The sequence below is a fragment of the Falco rusticolus genome, chromosome W (genome assembly GCF_015220075.1).
Source record: "Falco rusticolus isolate bFalRus1 chromosome W, bFalRus1.pri, whole genome shotgun sequence".
NCBI lineage: Eukaryota > Metazoa > Chordata > Aves > Falconiformes > Falconidae > Falco > Falco rusticolus.
In genome coordinates this window covers 1,640,418-1,647,379 of record NC_051209.1, presented here as the reverse complement: position 1 = coordinate 1,647,379, position 6,962 = coordinate 1,640,418, and the positions used below count along the sequence as shown (strand labels likewise).

General features: G+C 38.0%; 2 long non-coding RNA genes across 2 annotated transcripts; both read right to left on the bottom strand.

The window, feature by feature from the left end:
* Positions 1 to 901: 901 nt before the first annotated feature.
* LOC119140806 lies at positions 902 to 2,232 on the bottom strand. The gene is made up of 2 exons (XR_005101721.1): positions 1,263 to 2,232; positions 902 to 1,074 (listed from the first exon to the last, which is right to left on the bottom strand). It is a non-coding gene; the product is annotated as an uncharacterized LOC119140806 (long non-coding RNA).
* A 2,130-nt stretch (positions 2,233 to 4,362) lies between these two features.
* Positions 4,363 to 6,228, bottom strand: LOC119140807. Its single transcript, XR_005101722.1, has 2 exons — positions 6,138 to 6,228; positions 4,363 to 4,530 (listed from the first exon to the last, which is right to left on the bottom strand). It is a non-coding gene; the product is annotated as an uncharacterized LOC119140807 (long non-coding RNA).
* Between the last annotated feature and the right edge of the window lie 734 nt (positions 6,229 to 6,962).

The window sequence follows — 6,962 nt, the reverse complement described above, 5'->3', positions numbered from 1 at the left end:
TTTCGTTGTGGGTTTAGATATTTAACACAGATCTGTGTACAGAAATAATGAATAAACACTGATAAGGAACTAATTGCTTACAGATTACCTAAAGCATCAAGTTTTAAACCTTGGGTATCAACAGGGACCAGTACCTCCAGAATAATTCCCATTCCTGGCAGGTGCTTTACCTGTTGCCTGGAAGTCAGTAACCACTTGCTGCTTTTTGCTGATCACAGGCTTAATGACAACATACAGACAGCTGCTGAACAAATACTCATGTTGTTGCTTCCTTTGCTTTAAATCAGCCTCCTTTCCCTCTAGCTTAAGTGAAATAAAAATTAAAGGCTCAGTTTCTGTTTTATCTGATGGACATGGGTACTATGAAAAGAGTCTGCATTCCATACCTGAAGAATGCAGGCATCTCCAACACCAGAACAGAATTCAGACTCTCGTAACAGGCAAATCACAAAGAGCAAAACCTAAAAGCCTCATAGGGAGGCCAGCACAAAAATGTTACAGGCAGGCAAGCATCCAGCTCCCAGCCTTCTCTACAGACTGTGTTCCCAAAACACAAGTCACAGCAGACAACTCCAACCACATTGATTCAGAAGTATCTAAGTGTTCTTTGAGAGGACCAAGGCTCTCCCGCACTGCTTCACCCCTCTAGAAGAGGATGTCACCTTTTATCTAAGTCAGAACATTAGATCACTTGCACAGAAAGAGAGAAGCAAGTATTTTAGGGCTTTCTCACCTTGAACAGATTCAATTAAAGACTCCTCTCCTCCACCTATTAGAGAAACTGCTCCTGGCTGGGGGAAAGTGATGATCAATGAGGGAATTTGTAATCTTCCTGTGGGAGGTTACCACAGACACACACTGGATAGAACACACAAAACAAAACAACCACAAGGAGACAGACTGACTTGTTTTGGGTAGGCACACTGTATTCCAACAAACAGGAGCAGAGCACCCAGGTGACAGCAGAGCAGTTTGGGGAATCTGAAGAACAAACTTCAGAGATACAAGCAGTCTTCAATTCACAAAAATGAGGTACTCTGTATTCTCAAAGCAGCCAGCAAGCAACTCAATTTGCTGTTATGACACAGAAGAAAATGTACTACTTTACATTTTGACCCAAGTGTCTACTACTGAAGGCAAGTCCAATAATCAACACAAGCTTTTCAGCAAATCTTTTAGGTTAGATTCACTCTTGCATTAGACTGCAATGCAGAGGATATAATCCCTTCACACAGAATGAACCCAGGCTGGATTCAGCATACCTTTGTAACCATCAGCAGTCATGTCTCTTCAATACAGGTGCAGCCTCAGCCTCTGAATGCCATCAGCTCTCCAGTATCAGGTAGGATTGAACCCAGATCTCAAAGCGTTCAAACTTTCTGAACAACACAGGGTAAAGAATGCTTCAAATACACTTGCTTGGATTTCATGGACATGTACCAAATTAAAAGAAAAAAACTTACTAAAAATATGCATCTTTATTCAGATAAGGTTATCTCTGAACTCCCAAGTGTCAATTTACATTAGTCAGAAACAAACATGAAAATGTCAGCTGTTTGAATTTAAAAAAACCCACCACCACCAACAGTAGACAGTCTGGTATTACAGTAATTGATGCATTGATAAATGTCAGCTTTTCTTGAAACAGGAAGTTAGTTAATTTACAAACCATAATGTAAGTTTTACTTCTGAAAGATTCAGCTATGACCATGTATTTAATACACCCTGATGAGTACAATGAGATTCTCTTGTCACTGCCAAATATTTGCTACTTGTCATCCACACTTCAAATACAATTATTAGACTTGTTCTCCCCTGTATTATCAAACCGGATTCCAATGCGTCTTCTCCTCCTAGTCCTGAAATCTTTGTTCATAAGAATCAAACACAGTCAGTGTTGAAACTTCTAGTAGCCAGCTGTAACAGGAAGCTACACTGACTGACACATTCTTAAAGTCCAAATTTGTTGCTATCACTTCCAAAACAGACAGGACAAAATTTAAGCTGGGCAATTGGGAGCTTTCCTTTGATCCAGTGAGTGACGAAGCAATATGAAAGTTCCAAGGAGAGATGACTGTGAAATGAAGCATGAAGCAAAGTTACCACTTTTGGGATATTACACTTTAGACCTTCTGCTCCCTAATACAAAAGTTTCCTAGTTGCACGTGGGAGGTATGTCAGATCTATTAGCAGCATAACACACAAGCTGAGCCTCACACTGAAGATACAATTGCAGGCCTAGACACCATCCCCAGCCTTCTAACAAAACAGACAAAAATACGGGCTGCTACAGCTTTAAAACAAAATTATGGTTGGATAAATTCACAGTAACAAAAATACGGCTTCCTCCAGCTGACACATTAGAGCTGTTCCTCATTACGTCAGATATATGCACCGACTTACCAAAATACAATTGTTAGCCTTTCTGTATAAAGGGTCTCACAAAACCTGCTGTGAGAGAGTTCTGTTTAGGTGTTGCACTGACACAGGAAGGCTTGCAATTGAAAGGAACAACAGTGTACATTTTCAGAACAATTTAAGAAAATATATTAAGTTCAGTATAGAAGAGTCAGAGTTGTATAGCTTAGACTCAAGGCACCTGTAATATTTGCTGGTGTTGAAAGAACTGAATGGATAAATTCCTACTCCTGTTATTCTGGCTTATCTGAAAAGTTTGTGGGTCCCCCCCATCCCCCCCCCCCCCCTTTACTCTATTTATCCAGCAAGATTAGCTTGAGGCAGTAGTTTCTCCAATTAGTACAGCAAAATCTTCTCCAATTAGAAATGAATTCTATACCAATTACAGTATACTACATACTGTACACCTGTAAATAGGTGGTGCAGGTAGTATAATTTTATTGCCATAGCACAGACATGCACTTTTTGGAGACAGTATTTTAAGTAACAAATATATTGCATAGATTTATCATTTCTCCAAACTGACAGGCACAATACTGAAGTGTTCTTCATCACAGTGAATTTGGCAGTATGTGTTACACTCCAAGGGAGTAGACTGTAGGAATACAGTAGCAGTATGCTAGATTCCAGATAATTTTTGCAGATTCAGACAAACAATAATTAGAAGTGAAATATCTTGATGCATTTGTGTATTTCATAGAATTAAAAAAGCCAACCAAACAAATCAAAACCCCCCTATTCTAACTCTACACACACACCCCCCATTCAAGGACAAAGTTACCACAGATGTATAAACAAGGCAAAATTAATTAATTTCACATTCCGAATTTGGGCTCTCTGCTTTCTTTCTTTCCTGAAGCAAACGTTCACCTGATAAACAATATCAAAAGCACATGTTCAGTCTTATGCTTTTGATATTAAAGCAGGAATTGACACACAATATTGGTTCTACAGTAGCTTTCAGATTAACAAACACTTCTGAAGCAACAGCTTGTGAAGAAGTGGGTTAACACTCAATCAATACCTGTAGTTTAGAATACTTGCCATGTCAAGATTTAAATCAAAGCATCTGTATTTGACACATGAAAGACAAGACAGCTTTATAAAAGTAAAGACATATTAATACACTAAATACATCATTAATAAAATCAGAATTGAAGAGGTACAAAGCAATGATATCTTTGCTCAGAAAGTTCCACAGATATCCACAGAAAATTACAGACAGACTTGAAGCTAGAAGAAAGAAATCAGTTCCACAATATACTTGAACTATTTTATCATGTTTTCTCTCACTGCCCAAAACCAAAACCCAAAATAAGGAGATAAGCCTTTGTTTGCTGGTTCTGTCTAGTTTGTTTTCTATGTCAGGTATCAGCAGTCAGACTGTTAAAGGCCTGTCTTTGTGTCCACACTTTTAAAAGTATCTATATTTAACAAAGAGTTAGGATTAACCAATTCTTACTAAATCCAAGGTAAACAAATGAAATGTTTGTAACAGGTTCTGACCCCCATCCCAAAAAAACCCCCAAACAACCAGTTTTTGAGGGAGGGTTTTTTGCTGATGTTTTTGTTTTGTTTTTCTTTTTGGTTTGGTTTGTTTTTTTTAAAGGTGGTGGTTTGCTTTTTTTTTGGGGGTGGTGTGGTGTTTGTTTGCTTGTTTGGTTTTTTTTAAACTGGTATGTCACAACACTTAAAAGGCAAGCTTTCTGCATAGATCATCACCTGCAATTCTCATAATTAATTACCACCAAATCTGGGTGTTTCAATTCCTTCCCCTGAAATCTTAACAAAAGAGGAATATGGCATCTGCCTCCCAGTATTTATGAGAAAGTTAGCTGAAAACACAGACTTAGATAGGGGAAGACTGTGGATCCTATCTCGTGTTTGCTCCACTGCTCCCCAGTCTGTTTTTAACTTTGAATGAACAAACAAAATGAGTTCTCATTTAAACTAACAAAATTCAATAATTTACAATATTGAAGTATATCAAACACTAAAATTTCCCTCATTTACAAAAGCGTATAATTTTCTGTGCATACATACTGCTGTTATGTACACACAAAAGGAACAGGTCATCAAAAGAATTTTTTGGCTGCTGCTTCCTGTTGACTTCTGAAAGAAAAAGCAGAAGAGAGTTCCTTAAGTACCTATACTATAAAACTAGCTGACTGATTTAAATAAATAAATATTTCCTTTATTTGGGAATTAAAAATATTCCATCTTTTGTCAACATACACTTAGGGAAATCAAATATAAGTCACATCACAAAAACAGGACATAACTTTTTCTATTTACAAAGACATTGGCAGCATCACTGTAGTTCCAATTTTGCAACAGACACAGAAGGAAACAAATCATTCTGGAAAGAAGCCAGAAAATCGTGAAAGAAAAGAAAAGAAAAAGTACAAACTGATTTTTAATTTTTCTACAGCTTCTCAGTATCCAATTAGCCTAAAAAAGAAACATGCAATCAAGCAGTGAAAGAATTTACTTGACATGGGATTGCCTTTTCCTTCTGGCATGGAATATACTTAATTCTCTTTATGTGTGTATATATATATATATAGTGAATTGAGCACACAGACACTAATGTGGCAAGGGCATCAAAAAGAACTGGAGGACCAGTTCCTCACTTGTCTTAGAAGCCATCTTTCCAGTTGATGGCATAATATGACATACATAAGAAATGCACTCTCTCCACTCCGTAGAGAAGCAGACACACAATAGAAGTTGGTGCAATCAGCAGCACTGGCCTTATACTGATACCAATTATCCTTCCATAGATGTAGCAAACCACATTTTCTCCTTGAAGGGCAATGCAGCTATTTTGGTCCCTACTCCTTATCCTGATAGTGTGTGTAAGAATCAGGAGGGAAGATGACCAAGTAAGTCTTTACTCTCAATAGGGTTCCTTTCCATCAGCACAAATTTAATTTTAATACTACAACCACTGCAAGAAGGAGGAAGAGAGCAAACATCCCAATTAGTTTTAGTTTAGGAAGAAAAAAAAAAGTCCATACACTATCAGTATCATATGTAGGAGAGGGATGAAAGGATATGTATCGCAAAAAAAGTTCCCTAAGGAATCTGTAAGAGGGGATAAATAGCTTGTAGATACACATAGCAAAAAAAAAAAAAAAAAAAAAAAATCACATCAGATTTTGTTAGAATTATTAATAAACTTCAGTAAGTCCAGCACAGGACCACAAGATACTGGTCAGAGCTGAAGACACATGCCTCAAAGAGAAGAAAAGCGAGGGAACCGGTGAGCTTGTTCACCCTGGACAGGAAGGCAGCTTCAAGCAGTCTACACAGCAGTTTTCTAACACCCACCAAGATGCTACTGAGGAGACAAGGACCATTTCTTTACGGATACAACAGTCAAACTGAAACCAGACAGGTTCACTCTAGATAAACCATGGGGTGGGGGGAGAATAAAACTTCCAGCTATGGTAATTTAAACATTTCCGATGGGGTCATAACTGGTAAAATTTCCATTCTTGGGAGGTTGTAAGACCTGACCAGTCTGAACACTAGTGACCCAGTCTGAATTCAGTGCTGACCCAAGCTTCTAGGAAGGGGGTTGAACTACAGACCTCCCACAATCTCTTCCAATCTAAATGTTTTAAAGATTAATGTAACCTATCATCGTAATTGCATTTCCAGTCAGAAGTTTTAAAAAACATTTGCCCGTTGTTCTTAAACAAAAACATACTCACCTATACATGATATAACCAATGAATAACACTGTTTGCACTGCTACAAATAGGAGGAAGTGCACTGTAGATAAGCACGATGGAAAAGGTGGCAGTCTGGACACCTCAATTTCTCACTAGATGGCTAAAAACCAGGAAAAAAACAGTATTTGAGAAAAGAGCAAACAAGACATGCATGCCATCAAAAGACTTAAATGTAAGAAATGAAACAAAAGGCCTTTGCAACATGATTGAAAAATTGGAACACAAGCAGAAAACAAGACAGAAATGACACTACTCTGAAAAATCAAACCTACTCCTGGTCTCATTTTCCCTTTCCACCTTTATGTTTCTTAGATAAACTGACCAATGTTAATTTGAGGTTACAGGGGAAAGAACAAATCATTAGTAAATTAACCAGAAATCAAGAACCTTCTATGGGACCACAAGCTAATTCAGCTTAATTGCTACTCAGGCTAGACTAAGGGCACCTGAACATGAATGCAGTCACCTGTCACACTTGGAGTCTAAGCAGAATCTGCAAGAGCTTCCCTGATTAAAGCTCTCCTTCTGTGCAAAGCAACATAGAATCTCCTCTGCACAGAGCTGTCAAAGTAGAGGGCCAAACACAAAAAAGAGCATGCAGAAAACCTAATTGCTTGACCTTGTTTCCACAGGAAATTAGACTAAAGTCATGCTCTTTGTGCAAAACTTTCATCAAGACACAGATCATGCAGGTAGGTCAAGGCAGTGCAGTTTTAGCGAAGCAGCTAATGAAGGATTAATTGCTCTGTAAATTGATGCGGGCTCCATCTTAGCTTTTCACTAACAGCCAAATAAGGAAGCATT